The sequence below is a fragment of the Pteropus vampyrus genome, unplaced genomic scaffold, assembly GCF_000151845.1.
Source record: "Pteropus vampyrus isolate Shadow unplaced genomic scaffold, Pvam_2.0 Scaffold134, whole genome shotgun sequence".
Lineage (NCBI taxonomy): Eukaryota > Metazoa > Chordata > Mammalia > Chiroptera > Pteropodidae > Pteropus > Pteropus vampyrus.
This window is the reverse complement of record NW_011888915.1, coordinates 3789441-3804761: the sequence shown is the minus strand read 5'-3', so window position 1 is coordinate 3804761 and position 15321 is coordinate 3789441. Positions and strand designations below refer to the sequence as shown.

Genomic DNA, 15321 nt, shown 5'->3' with positions numbered 1-15321 from the left:
ACTCTATTAATTGAAAATAAACCCGCTTTATTGTTTCATGCTAAAACACATATCGGGCTTCTCAAGCTTGCAGCTGGGAACAATATGCATTTTTGGCAAAGGAGACTTGGGTAATCTCTCCATGTCCACATGACTGACCCTTGCCTGCGTGGAGAGCAGAGGATCTTCATGCACCAATTTCTGGCCCGCTTCTCCTCTTGGCTGATGGAAGAGATGCTAGTGGACCTCTCCAGCAATGGGGTCCTTCTTTTTACTCTTTTCTTCTGATCAAACTTAACACTTCATTAAATCCACACACCAAACAAGTAAAACTCTGGGCTCTAAGAGCAGTGTCTACCATCTAAACACAGAATGTAAAATGGAGAGTTGACGTGTGGATAGGTAGTTCTTTGAAAACTGATGCCAGGGAGTGGCCCCGAAGCGAGGTGGTTGAGGACCAGGACTGGTTTCTTCTAGAACATATCGAGTCCCAGAAAAAAGGACTTAACAAAAACACATGACTCCTTCCCAGGAGAAAAGTGATCCAACACCAAATATTTAAGGGAGAGACAACAACTCTGACATTAAACTTCCCATGTCCTCAGACTTAAGACAAGCTGTCAGGGGTATAACTCTTAGAGCTGCCCAATGAAGAAGGCATGTTCTGTGTGTTTTTCTTCTCACTAGAAAGTTCTTTTTGGTTTTCTGAGATGCAAAGTGTGGAACGGACCTCTGATGACTCCATGTGGGTAAACGACACCAACACACATGCAACAGACATTGCAAAGTAATCCATACAAACGATAAATTACAAAACCAGAAAATGAACAAAACCCCACCAAACCTCTTGGCTTTCCAGTGGAATATACTAAGGAAATAAGCTGCCAGCGCTGCAACTCTCTATTTTTTAGAACAAAGATATGAAAAGTTTGGAAGTCCTTAAGTGTCCACTGTCCTATAAAATAATTTTTTATATGTTTCTATATTTTATATATCTAAGGTTTGCTTATACAGTAATCCATAATGACTAACATATTATACCCTTTTTATAAACATTATTCACATACATATTACCTCATAAAGATTTTCTTTTCGGTCTGTTAAAAACACTGCAGTTAAAAAAAACAATCAGAGACACAAGAGTCTGTATCTATTCTGCTTATATTGCCATGGACGAGGGAATTCTTCTCCCCTTCCATTTTTTTCTTTCCTCTTTTTCACCCTAAACAACACTTTCTCCCCTGGACCCAACATGTATTAATAAGCAGCGAAATCCCAGAAGATGAAATTCAGACTTCGTGGTTAGCAAACAATTCTAGCAACAATTTCAAGATTGACTTCATTCTAATTATTCTAATTGATCCTTGCCTGCCTCCACCACCACCCCCACCACCTTTTGACCCATGACTATTTGGAGTCCCTATCCTGAAACTGACAAGTCCAGAGATGAAAACTTTCGGAAACGGGGGAGCTTTCCTTAAGCTTCTGGGTTTGGCTAGGAACAAATCAGATTCTTCATTTTGTGTTTTCAGAAAATATTTGGTTGATGGGTTAAGCAGGGTCAAAGTAAAAGCTACCTGTCCACAAAACCCTCCACTATCAGCCAAGTTCCCAGAGACTTAAAAAAACAGCAAGTGAAAAATTAGGAGTGGCCGTTTCCTGTTGCTCTAAATGTGAGAGGGAGAAGCCGATGGCAGAAGAAAGTCTGAGCGAGAGGGCCTTGAAGACAAGGCTATCCTTAGCCAATGTGGTCTGATGATTTCTAGGCATTAAAAGTTGTGTCTTCCCCATCCCAGTTTACACCACTGGCTTTTGTGTGGGCCTATACGTAACCTTGCCATACATCATCTATAAAAGTAAAATTTCTTCCAACTCTAACATTCTATGACTTTACCCGGGAAAATGAAGCCATCGAAACCTCTTCTTAGGTGGGCTGTAAGGCCTCCTGGTAGTAATGAGTACATTCCAGAATCTGAAGGCAGCATCTCTATATCCATTGCTGCTGAGGCTAAAGAGGAACCAACCAAACCTGAATTTATCCCGGAAGAAATGGAACCAACATTTAGTCCCAGCTGTCAGAGAAAAGGGATGACTGACAATTGACTGCACCATCACTGACCACATGTGAGAAGATGTCACCACTGAATTATCCATTCTGTGGTCTCATCATACCTCCCGCTTTCTCACTCACCACTTGGCAGAGAAAGACAACACTTTGGGGTTTCTAGTGGCTTATTATCACTCCCTGAGAGAAGGGTGTGGTTAGAGGTCCAAGTTATTCATCCCATTAAGAGATGGGTACCAGTCTGAGTCTTGCACGTGACAGCTTCACACATATAGAAGGAAACATTTCTATAACCACAAAATACAACCCTCATTCTGCTCACGATTTGGCTGATGTTTACAAGCAAGCCTCGATGAAAGACTGAAGGTGCTTTAGTGCAAAATTATGATCCTGAACTTTAAAACAACCAACACGTCCAAATGAGGCTGCATTCTTGTCACTGTCTTTGGTAATGAGGGCAGCATGAAATGAAATTCTTATTGATGTCTTAAGGGAGAAGATAAAAATGTGTGGCTCGAAGTGTCACAGGATATTTGTGAATTGCATTTATCTGTGCAATGTTTAATCTCTGATTAGCACAGATCATTTTAAATTTGAATTTTAAATTAGAATTTTTTTTTTAAACCAGCGGTAGAATATCTTCTAGTGGCTTCTCCTTTAAGACGACTTATTTCTGAACAAAAAAGTGTTCCCGGTTATAACTGATTTTTATATCTTTAGACTTGAAGCAGCCTCTCTGTAAGCACTGCAGTCTATGGCATCTCTCTTATAACATCATGGACTTCTCTTATCTGAGATTCTTTATGTACCAAATCTTATTTCCTAGATCAGGATGTTCCAATAGAAAACTTCTGGATCAGAAGGTGTCAGGGGGTTAAGAGAGAGTGGAATTGGAATGGAAAAGAATGAGGATATGACAGAGGGATACGGGGTGCTCGGTCGCGAGTCAGGGGAGGGGTGAAGGAGAGGGACATTGTGAAGAAGCGTTGGCCTCTGGCCTGAACACCCAAGAGAAGAGTATTATGCTCTCTCCTGCACTGCTCTAAATCATAGCTGGATAGACAGGCCAGTCACAGAGCTGAAAGGCATTTGAAGTCCAGTCCTTTCGCTTGTCAGTTAGGTGCCAAGGTGTGAGAAATTGGCAAGACAAAGTTTGGCCGTGACAACAGAATGAAGTGACAGGAGGGCTGGGAGTCTGGTGTGACCTGTAACAGCACATGGCACACCTGCTTTTCTCCAACCTGGCTCGCCACCCACCGAGACTGTGGGCGAAGACAGATTTGTTCTTTGTCCTGTTACCCTTCTGTCTTGGAGGCCAGCCTATTGGTATTCTGTACTGTTCCCTGATGTCCAAGGAATATCACATGGTCCACAAACGCTCCGTGGAGCAGCTCTCATCCAATCAGATCTTCGGTTCTCGTCAGTATCCCAGTTGTTGTGAGCTCCTCCTGGGAAGTTTACCAAGGCAGGGTCTGTGAAGGTGAAAAAGATTTCAGAATCTCTCGTGTGTGACTGCATCCTGGGAAGACTACAGTTCTTTAAAATTCTTATATATGTATATAAAAGAGAAAATCAAAACATAGTAAAATATTAATATCTAGGGAAACTAGCTCTGAAGCGTATACAGGAACTCTTTGTACTATTTCAGCAACATTTCTGTAAGTCCGAAGTTATTTCAAAAATAAAAAGTTAAAATCCATGAGCCCCCAGGATTTCTCTGAGGCCTCAAATAGTCTACGGTGATTACCAAACTCACCCTGCATCCCAATCTTCCCCGGAGACGCAACTAATACCCTTCCCTCTGTGCCCAGCCCTTAGCCCCCTTTCTCTTTCTGAGGCTGACAATGCTGACAAGGTAGTGCAGCCAACACCCCCGGCTGCCCCTGGTCCAAGTGAGGGCAGGTGGTTTGAATGGGCATCACAGGAGTCAGCTGCTCTCTAAAGTCCCAAATGACCGTGCTGAAGGGGGACAGGAGAAAGCTAAAAGGATGATGGGAATTGGTCCAATAACATTTAGAAAGACTTGTCTTTTAAAAGAGCCAGCCTCAGAGTTTTTCCAGAAGTTCCCATGAAAATCAGAAATGAGTAGGAAAGGGAGTTTTCCATCTTCTGCCCAATTTCTTTCTTTTGAAGCCTGATTTCTTTTCTCACCAAGGACTTATACTGATTTAACAGGCCAGTTTTTCTCTTTGGGGGAACTTAAATGATGCTCGCAGCCTCATTCTTGGCATGGCATGGGACAGTCAGATCTTGCCAACAAAATTTATGGGAAACACTGATTTGGGGAGTCTTACTCAAACTCCCACTCTCTAAAGGTAGAACTGTGATCTTTGGCTCCAGAGACAGAGAGAACTGAAAGAGCCGGAGTTTTCATGCTGGTAGCCACATATAGGCTCAAAACAGCCTCTCTGAGCTCTCAGAGCTTGCAAATGCCACGCAGCATTTCCTCATTTGCTGATGTGCTCCATTCAGCACAAGGCAAGTAAGAGCTGGCAGAGGCGCCAGGTGGCTGCTTTACATTCAGTGAGAGAAGCAGGCATGAACGCAGTCTGTGATTACTAGGATGCCTTCTGCGTCCCTCGTCAATAAGTTACACGGGGTTTGGAGCTATACTGCCTTCACTATATACCACCAAATGTGGGCAGGCTAGTCCACTCTTAGCCCTTGAATGGGAAGGTGCCTGTATTAGACACAGCCTGCTTCTCTTCTCTGTGCCTAAGTTGGTGCCAGCGCTGATGCTGGGGATGTGCCTTTCGAGATGGACAGCCTGCTAATATCACGATGGGCCCCAAAACGGCCATTTTGATTTGCAGATCAGGCCTGGTGTCAGCAGCTGGGAGACTGAAGGCAAGGTTATTTGAGATGATTGCATTTGGATCCCCAGGGAGTGGTGGTGGTTTGTTTGCTCTTTTAACTACATTTATTGTGATATAGCATTTCTGAGAGCCAGTGCAGGGGCGAGGAAGTAATAAGGAAGTAACTGCCAAGGGAAGGTTGGCCACCACATGAATCTGACCTTCCAGGTTATGCTAAATGATGTAGAAAGAACTTCAACTCTAAGATAGACTGGCATTTTAATAGGCACCTGGAAATCCCTTCAATGGTAGGCAGTGTGAATTTACCTATGGCTGGCATTGTGCAGCGCTGGGTAGATCCCTTATTAGTGCTGTGTCTACAGGCCAGGGTTTTAGGATTAGGCAGGTAATAATTTGTTTACTGAGTGCTCAGAAGACAAGTCTATTTGAAGTAGAAAACCCTGATGTCTGCAGGAAAGCTTTGCATCCCATCTTAAACGAAGTGGCAAGCAATTAGCAGCACAGACTAAAGTCAGATTGCCTGGTTTTATTCCCAAGTTCCATTTCCTAGCTGTGTAACCCTGTGGAAATTATTTAATTGCTTTTGGTCTTAGTTTCCTTATCTGTAAAATGACGACAGTAATAGTATTTACTTCTTATGCGTACAGTAAGATTTTTAAATCAATCTAAGTAAAATACATAGCAGGGGTCTGTAACTGTTGGCTCAAAAGTATTATCATAAATGAAGAGACATGTTTGAGGTTATTTATTGTGATCTCACTTCTTGATTATCTCCATGAATAGAAAACCCTACAAGTGGATACAGATCACTAAACTAGTTCATTGTCACATTCGTTATTAGAGTTTATTTTGTCTTAAAAACCTAAGTCTCGGTTTTGTAAATTGAGTTCTTAAAGCCTTACATCCTAATCTGCAAAATGAGGATAATAATAGCTCAGTATTTATTTTATGTGGTTATTGTGAGATGGTCTCTATTATTATTCCCATTATATAGATGAGAAAATTGGGACTCAGAGAAGTGAAGTGACTTGCCCAAGTCACACAGTGAGTCGCACCTGAAATACAACTCAAGTGTTCTAATTCTACAGTCTGGGCTCTTAATCACTGTGCTAGAAAAAGATGGGGGGAAGGGGAGGAGTGTGGAAGGGATAGGGAGACTCGCAATTAATAATACACATTTTCGGAATGAGCAAGCGGGTATGGAAATTCAATAACTATATCCTAATGATAACAAAGATGTCATTTCATGTCTTGTCCACGCAATTCTAAACAACCATTTTGACTGCTTAAAAACGGACAGATTGCTTGTTGCTGGCTGTGTAGTTGTTGCTTCAAAGAGCCATGAGGGCCAGACCCTTTGTGAGGTCAGTGCTTAAGGTCCTACAGCCCTGGACTGCTAGTGCCTGAGCCAGCCTTAGAGACGGGGAATGGGGCTGGAGAAAAGGGAAATAACTTGCCTCTGCTTATGGCATCTCCCATAAGTCATCCTTCCTATGAAGGCCCTTCTTGGCAGGAAAATGGATTCTTCTATTCTCTGCTTGTTCATTCAACACATATTGATTGCATGAGAAATGCGTGCTTAATGAATGAATTTTCTGGGCATGCTGAGCTTGTTCTTGTCCGCCTTGCCGCACTGTCTGACTGGTTCCTGCTTAGTCTTCAAATCTCAGTTCATATGTCACCTCCTTGGAGAAACCTTCCTGGCCACCCTACCTAATGTAGCTCATACCCCTGTGCTGTTTTCTGTCGCTTCACTTTGTTTCCTTCATAACGTCCATCGTATAGAAGTTCTGTGTCTAATTGTTTACCTTTTACTCCCTTTCAAGAAGGCAGGAAACTTACTTGCATGGTTCACTGCTGTACCCCAACTGTGTGGAACGCAACTTGGCACACAGTAGATGCTCAATCAATGTTTGTGTAATGAAACCGAATGAGGTGACATTGATTTCTACCCAGGAACAAAACATTCTGTGACTCTAAAAGGAGATAGAGTGAGAGCTAGGACGTTGGCCTGGAGCCCCTTGGTCATAATGACATGTCCAGCAGGGGTTTGACTAATCAGCACATGCATTTTCTGAATTACAAAGTGTGCCAGGGACATTTAATTTCTGTTAATTGGCCCCAAGGAGGCGGGGTTGTTATTGAAATCACCGGCCAGCTGGAAGCATATCTGTGTCAGGCCTATTTGCAAATCAGAATGGACGTTTCATAAACACTGCCAACATTGTGAAGCTGCAAGTCCCCAGAGGAGCAGTGCCGATGGGCTTATGGGCTGCATTCAGGGTCACAGACAGCCCTAAACCTTAAATCTTCAACAGATGAGGCGAGGTGGCGGGGACAATCAGAAGACAAGATGAGGGTTATGGCATAGGATGCATTTAAAAATAATTGTCCTATTGCCTCAACCCTGGTGCCATTTACCGGCATATCTGAAAGGTGAAGTGATTTCAGAGCTGGCCCCACTGCTTCCTCACTGTGACCTTAGACAAGTGATTGATCCTCTGAGCCTCAGCTGTTTGATCTATAAATAGGGGACAATAACACTTAACTCGTGGGTTGCTATGAGGATTAGAGAAAATGCATGTAAATAATAACACCACAGAGCAATTTCTATGTGCTGGGCATTGTGCTAATGACTTTATTATGCACATTTTCTCATTTAATCCCCACCAGAGCCCACAAGGAGAGCATAATTAGTATCTACATTTTATAGGCGAGGGAACTGGAGGTTAGGGAGGGTAAATGACTTGCCCATGGTGATATGGAGGAAACGCGGAGCCTGAATTTGAATCCAGTCACCTGTCTCACGGCAACTGCCCCTCTACGGACTTAGCTCAGTACCTGGCACTTAGTACACATCTAATGAATGGCCGCGAATAACGCCTTGTTCTTGTAGTTAGCATTTCTCCTGCTCTTGTGCTTTCAAGCCTTTGTCATGCCTGCTCCAGCATCCACCACTTCTAGGGTCCCTTCTGCACACAGGCATCTGACCTACCTGTCTCCCTTAATCTTCCCAACGCCCTTATGAAGTGCCTCTTCTCGGTTCCACTCTTCAGACGAGGAAACGAAGTCTGAGGGAGGTTAGGTCAGGCAGCCAACAAGGGGTGGGGCCAAGATTTGAACTCAGGGACATGTGGTCCCAGAACCCAGGTACTTTCCTCTCCACATAACATTTCTTCACGCTACCAGCTTCTGAATCTGTTTCTCCTCAGTGAAGCCCTCCCGACAACCGAAACACTCCCTCGTTTCTCCTCTCTCACGTCTGCCTGCACGGTAGAGCCTAGCTCTTTAGCGTATGTTGTTTTTGAATTGTACCTCCATATCCATTTATTGGTAATAGCCACCATTTATTGAATACTTCAATGCACCCAATACCACCATCAGAGCTGATCTCGTTTAATCCTGTTGAGAACTCTCTCAGGCGAAGATTCCAATCCCCATTTTGCAGACGAGGAAACAGGACTAGGGAGGTGTTGTAACTTTCTCAGATTTCTTTAGTTACTTGCCAAAGGGAACGTAACTACTAAGTGACAAAACAGGGACATAAAACACAGATGATTTGGTTCCCAAACCCATCATCCTAGCAATTATATTACATTGCTTCTCTGTAGCTTGTAAAGTTCTGGTGGATTGGGAATATAGCTTGCGTAGCTACCCCGCAACCCTTGTTGACTGATACTTTAAAATCTAGTCCTTTGTTGGAGGCCTCCATGACGGAGGCCTACGCTCTCAAATTTGCCAACATCTGAAAACAAGCTTAAAAAAGAATTCAGCTCATAAATAGAATATGCAAATGGAATTTTTGGAAATGTGGTTCTGATATCTAAATTGGCCTTCCTTTCCAAACAGTGTTGCCCCTTCTGACTGACTGCTCTGTTCCTTGTTGTGGAGGCTGGTGCTATCTCTCTCGAGCTGTGACTGACAGGTCCTCTTCACGCAATGCGGTTCTCTAGCTCTCTCCTTGACAGAGATGTAAAACATCTCCCCAAGGAACTGGGGATGGGGTTAGGAATCTGGATACAGGCTTTTGAAGGTGATATTTATTTGAATTCCTCTTTAGTCCTCCAGGCATTTTTGCTTTCATTCAAGCTTCCTTTTGCTTATTTGTGAAGGTCTCCTGAATGAAAATAGCTCTCACCATCCTCTTGGATGGCCCAGGGAGTCATTGCTTTCATTGGAAGGACATTAGGATAGTTCTGGCCTCCAGGACACATCAAACTCTACAGCAGTCAAACTTTGACATTGCAAATGGCCTTCATCAAGTCAGTCGGTCAAGCTAGCACTTACTCCAACAGCATTAACTGAGGACACACAAAATGGCCTTTGCGAATGCCTTTTGCCATTTTCCCTGGGTCTTAGCAGGCATCCTTTTAGTCCTTACCACGCTGCAGCTCTTGTCCATCCAGCAGTGATCCTATTTGCATAATTAGCTTGCATCTGTTTGTATGTATTTATCGCCCTAAACAATTGCTTTTGAACTTTGGATAAATACCAGTATGGAACACTGGAAAATGTCAGCTCTTGAGCCCTCTTGTTCCTACAGAGAAGATGAAAGTGGGGGTCATTTCGGAAAACATGTCTCTCTTTTTCTGCTCTGTATCATTTAGAGTGAGGACAAGCAAAACCAGAAATAAACTCATGAAGAGGGAGAAATCTAGGGGATGCAATACGATCACTGTGTTTTGACGTCAATGACCCAGAACCTCATTGTAACCTTTGGTTCTTTTTCAATTTGCCTGGCTGGGTCTGGCCGCCCTTGTAGTGGGGATAGATTTGCTCTTTGGAGTTCTCTGTGTAGGACACTCTTAATTATCTTCCTTCCTAACCCTGCTTCTCGGATGACAAGACCCTTGTAGTTTTTCTCTGGGAGGGTTTGATCCTCTAAGTTAATCCATCCCACCACTCCTGTCTCCATCCTCCTCCCCCTGATCTCAGCGATACATGCCCATTTGTCTATCCTCTCCAACCTCAACCACGTTATGAGTTTATAGTTGCTATTAAAGAAGACGGATGTGATGAGTTAAGATTAAGGTTTGGGCTTAGAGTCGTGAGTTCTAGTCCTTGTTGCCTTGGTCCTGTCATTTGACTTCTGATCCTTAATTCTCACCTCTACAACGGGACAACAGCAGTACCTCCTCTCATAGGATTTGATGGCATGATGTATGTAAAGTGCATGGCACGTAGTAGGTGCTCAGTAAATGGTAGCAATTATTGCTGGATAGAGTCTGAGATTTTTTTTTTTTCCAGTCTCCCTTCCATCTCAAACGAATTATATAACCTTAAGCAAGGCACTGAAACATTCTGAGTCTCAGTCTTTTGATCTGTAGTCTGGGGACAAAAATAGCTTTTTCCTGCATACTTCGCAAGGTTTTTATGAGAATTTGGCAGCAGCAGCGGCGGCGGTGGCGGTGGCGGCGGCGGCAAGATCTGTTTTAGTGTCCGATTCTGTAGAGCTGCATCTGCTCCTGCGTCTGCAGTCAGCTACCCAGAAGCCCCAGGCGAGGCCCAGAGGAGGGCTGCCTGGAAAGTCCTCTACTCAAACAGTTTGGGCACAGCCACAACCTATATTTTCCCTATTCAGGAGCAACAAAATCTTCTCAAACAGCTGTATTTGCAAGAATTCTTGTAAAAATCCCTCTAAACTAGAACTTCTCAAAACCAGACATGCTGGTGCATCAAAATCTCAACTCCCAGCAATGAATCAAAGCCTCAGAATACCAGTGACAAAAGCCAGATGGGAGTTCCAATATTCAGGCAGGGTATCTAGGGCCTCAGGTTGCAATATTTGCTGTAACTAGTGTTTACTGAGGACCTCCGTGAGCTGTACTGAAGATCCCATATGGTACATGTATGGGAAATTTACAAAGGAATGATAAGCATGGAGTTCAGAATAGTGGTTAGGAGGGAATGATAAGCAGAATAGTGGTTAGGAGGGAAGGGGGAGGACGGGAAGAAAGGATGAGATTAGGAGAAGCACACAGCAGGCTTCAATGGTATTGATAATATTTTTTTTTAAAAAGCTAGGTGGTAGGTATATGGTTATTTGTTTTATAAAAAAATACATATACAATTTAAAAAAGGAGAAAAGCAGAGAAGAATCCCCAAATCCAGAAAAAATTTGTAAGAAACAACATTCTGTGAGGGCCGTACATATATTACCTATCCTATTAACCACTGAATCCCCATCGCTTCTCCCAGAGCCTGGTCCAGTGTGGGCGATGGGTAACTGTTATGGAATGAACGAATGGACAAACGGGTGAATCTGTAATGCTGTTCCATGCCCCCCAACCCTGTCATTGATCCCACTTCTGCTGCATTCTATGTTAAAGTGTAGGTCAGTAAGCAAGAGAGCTTCCTGGACATTTCATTTCTGCTCTGGCCTAGGACACAATGCTATGGCCTGGCAAACAGATGGCTTGATCATTTAACATTGCTCTATTCCAAGCAAAATGCCCTTGCGAGATTTATTCTCAATGACACCAACCTGCTGCAAGGGTCTTTGGAAGTAACTCCTCTGGTTTGATCCTGCCTGACGCACACATTCCCTAAGTGACTATATTTCATGGTCACCTGAGAGATTGCTGGAAGTCTATCACTCCCTTCTCTTAGCCAGAGGGAGAACTGGGGTCTTTACTCGCAAGATGTAAACAAGAGAAGCATCAATGGCAGCAGCTGCTGGTCCCGGGGCAGCCCAGCTTGCTAAGCACTTGCCCTCAGCTGGAGAGACTTGGTAGGATTTCGCTATTCTGTCTGCCACAGCTGCTCTCTTTTGGGGGAGGGAGGCCGAATGCTGTGGGGCTGTCCTTTGTGGACAGAGGCAGTGAGAGGAGAAGGATGAATTCCTGCTCATCTTGTTGAAACGAATGACTTACATATCTGCCAAATGAAGGCCAGAGGAGCTGAAAAGCTGAAGGGCACACTGCTCATGCCTCGTGAAGGTGACCGTCAAGGAGAGTGGCCAGTGTGGGGGTTGGGAAGATTGCTGGGCTTGACAGCAGTGCTCTCAGCCTCTGAGTGACCTCTCTGGGCTTTATTCTGTATCGTAGGATAACTGTCAAGATATTTAACAACCAATATGGCGTAGGCACTAGCCAATCAGAGTGAAGAAGGGCTTTACTGCCGGAAGCCTCAGCTGCACCTGGCCTTAGCCATTTGGCTGTTGGATGGCAGAGTGATAGGGAGAGACCTGGAGGAAGGGCCAGGGTGCAGGAGTGGGGAGAAGCTTTGGGAGATCAGAGCAGCCACTATTAACCTATCACCACGGGCCTATTTCAATATATTAATAGCCAGTGTGGCCATACTCCTGCTGAATGTTAGCTCTGCTATAAAATATGAGAAAGGCAGATTCAATTCTCATACTTTAATTGCATCAGAGTCACTTGGGGAGCTGCTGGTAGAAAACACAGATGTCCAGTTCTCACCTCAAACGTTCCCACTGAACGACACTCTCTGGGGCCCAGGTGCAGCCCACTACGCTCATGAGACCTGAATGCCCTGGAGCAGCTGGTCTCTAAGGACCAAGCTCTAACCCGGAAGGGGTTTATGATGACTTGGAGAGATGAAGTCCAGTACATGGTCTCTAGGGGAACGTGCCCAAGTCAGGTGCAGCTCATGTGACTGAGCAAAGAGGGCTGGTGGGGGCAAGGCAAATTGAAGAGTGTATGTCCATTTAACTGGAGCGGCCTTGACCCAGACCCTACTCCCCCTGGATTGCTGCTGCTCAGGAGGGCAGGCCTGCTGTGAACAGACCTTCTGAATTTTCAAGAGAAATTGGAAGTCACAGAGCCACGTACTGTGTCCTGCCCCTCACCGAGTCACCGGTAGGGCATTGCTTTAAACTTTTCTGGCTCCAAAAGCCCTGTTTATGAGATGGTGAAAGGTAGAGGAGAGGAGACTAGCTCTAAGTGGGGGTCTTAATGCTGCTTACGGAGAGGGTGTCCTCAAGTATGGCTCTCAGAATCTGATCTCAGGGAGAAGGGGTGCCCTTCCTAGGGACTCCTGAGCCTTGGCTGAGTGGACGGAGCTCTCAGAGGATGGAATATTTGGCTTTGGACGTGAGGTGCTAGGGTTCTAGCTGGGATCCCTGGAATGTTCCACGAAGGAGTGGACTCCTCTAAGAGAACTTGGCTGATTGCTACATTTAAACCTAGCAACCAAATGCTTCTTCCCCTGCTTGGGACACCCTTTCTCCCACCCCTTTGTCTATCTGACTCATGCTTGTCCTTCGGGACTCAGCTTAGTCTATGCTCTGACCTCCACGACTAGGCTATGTTGGCCTCCTTGTGGCACCACAGTCGTGGGCATGCCCTTAGTTTAGACATTCTCACCTGGAATTTCAATAGCTTGCTTCCTTAAAAACATTCAAGTCTAATGTTTGTTACGTGTTCACCATGTGCCGGCATGGTTTAAGTCGCCTTATGATATCTCGGTTAATCCTACTGAGGTTGGCACTATTATTCTTCCTATTTAAGAAAACAAGGCTCAGAGAGGTTAAGTGACTTGCCCTGCATCACGTGACTAGCAAGCGGTAAATGAGGTCTTGAACCCAGTCTGTGTGCAGCAGAGTCTGCGTTTGTAAACACTGCACTATGCCATCTCTCCGCAGTCTGAAGTCAGGGTCCCAAAGTCAAGGGTGGTCTCTCGGTTCACACAGCATGGTCCCAAGTTGGGCTCTGCAGTGGGACAGCTTGAACTCGGGGGTGTGGGCAGCGATCGAACTGGTTCGGCCACTATCCCTGGTTAGTCTTCAAGCCTCCGTTTCCTGGGCTCTCCAATGGGGACAATTATACCTGTCATGTAAGGTTATGGTGGAAATTATAGGAGAGGATATGTCTGTCATCCTCGTTGCGATGCCTGGCACACAAATGTCTGAAACCTGTTGGTGGAATAAATGATTGGAGGTGCCAGTGAGTTCAACTTTCACTTGGAAAACACACCCTCCTGCCCCTTTCAGATCCTCAGGAGACTGCACAGAGATGGGGTTTGGTCTGAGGTTGGGCACGGGTGAAGAGGCTGGGCAGAGCGGGGGCGGCCAGCCTTTGAAACTGTTCGCAGTGCTCAGAGAGGGAACCCTATGGAGATAGGGGACAGTGGGAAGAATATTCTGTTTCATTTGGAAGGCGTGGATTGTGTCGCTATTACACCCAAATGACCTGCTAGTCGCCCCCAATGGTTAAAAATTAACTGGCTCCATTGCTACTGAGTTGGCAGGTCACGTCATAGACCTGCCACTCTGGATGTAGAGTAGATTGCTAAGCTCATTGCCAAACTTATCAAGGGTTCTTTTTTTGGGTACAGAGGAGGTGTAAGTACTCATATTTGACAAATTATACCATGACTCCTTGTCCTTGTCACTTTTCTCCGTTTCTCCATGTGGATTATTTGGCGTGGAGCTGGGCACGTAGATTTTGTGGAGTAGACATGGGTCAATAGCTCACGGGAACACTAGAACGTGTAACCACGTTAGTTCTGCCAGCCCCAAAGTTCTGTTATATATGCAGTATTCCTTGGCAGGATTACAGTTTTGTTTTGTCTTATTAAGGTCTGGAAAAGTCTGTGGACAACTCATTTTGCCAACTGGGTGGGTGGGTATATAAGGATGCATTTTTTTTTTTTTTAATCTCAGGATCTTGAAGAACTGGGAAATCTTCAAGAAAGGGAAAGATCTAATTAGACCTGCTTTTTTTTTTTAATGGCACCAGCCTTAGTAGCAAACGGCATTTGTGCATTACAGCGCCCACGTTGACAGGCAAGCAATGTGTTAAATCGTAACAATTGAGTTTAATGGGAACTGACAGGCTGTCTTACAACATCGCCTCCACTCTCTGGGAGGCCCTCTCACCCCTGTTTACAAGGCTCTGCCTGGCCGTTCCCACTCGCTTTGGCCGCATCTTAGTGGGGTGGCCTCATTCTGGAGACTCTGTCCTTCTTTCCCCACCTGTCAGAAATGTCGAGGCCACTCTCCAAGCCTCTTGAATCTTCTTCCCTGATATTTTCCCCCAATTCTACTTCTTTCTCTCCCTCTCTTATCACCTTCCCACTCTGTCTTCCCTGTTTCCTTCACCTTCCCTCTTCTCTTCCTCATTCGCCCCCTTTTCCTCTCCAACCTCCTCCGTCCAGTCCCTTCGAGAGCAGCTTTCCTCAAGGAAGTACCCTCACCCCCGCCGTGGGCCGGCATCTTACCACTGACATCGCTGCCTTATCCGTCCACCCTGTGAAAAAGCTAGTCTGCCCCAAATGAGAAGAAATCAGAGAAAGTAAAGAATGTTGTAATGCGAACAGAATATCTATCTGGACTCAAACACCTTACAAAGGTATTTTTAACTTTGTAACGCTATATTCTCTTGGGGAAGTCAGACTACAGAGCTAGGAAGTATTGTTTGTAATACCATACAGGACCCTATCCGTAGCCACATGACAGAGCTGCTCTAATGCTTGTCGGGAACATTACAAGGTCAAAGA

The 15321-nt window shown here is 44.9% G+C and overlaps 1 protein-coding gene across 3 annotated transcripts in view; it reads right to left on the bottom strand.

The window, feature by feature from the left end:
* Positions 1–6: 6 nt before the first annotated feature.
* Positions 7–15321, bottom strand: part of SH3RF2 (SH3 domain containing ring finger 2) — a 112647-nt gene continuing 97332 nt past the window's right edge. For 2 of the 3 annotated variants that reach the window (XM_011367473.2, XM_011367472.2), the window contains exon 11: positions 7–3516. The gene's annotated coding sequence lies outside the window, so the exon portion shown is untranslated. Of the gene's footprint in view, positions 3517–7471; positions 13736–15321 lie in introns of those variants that run through there. The other variant, XM_023534892.1, reaches the window with a different exon arrangement.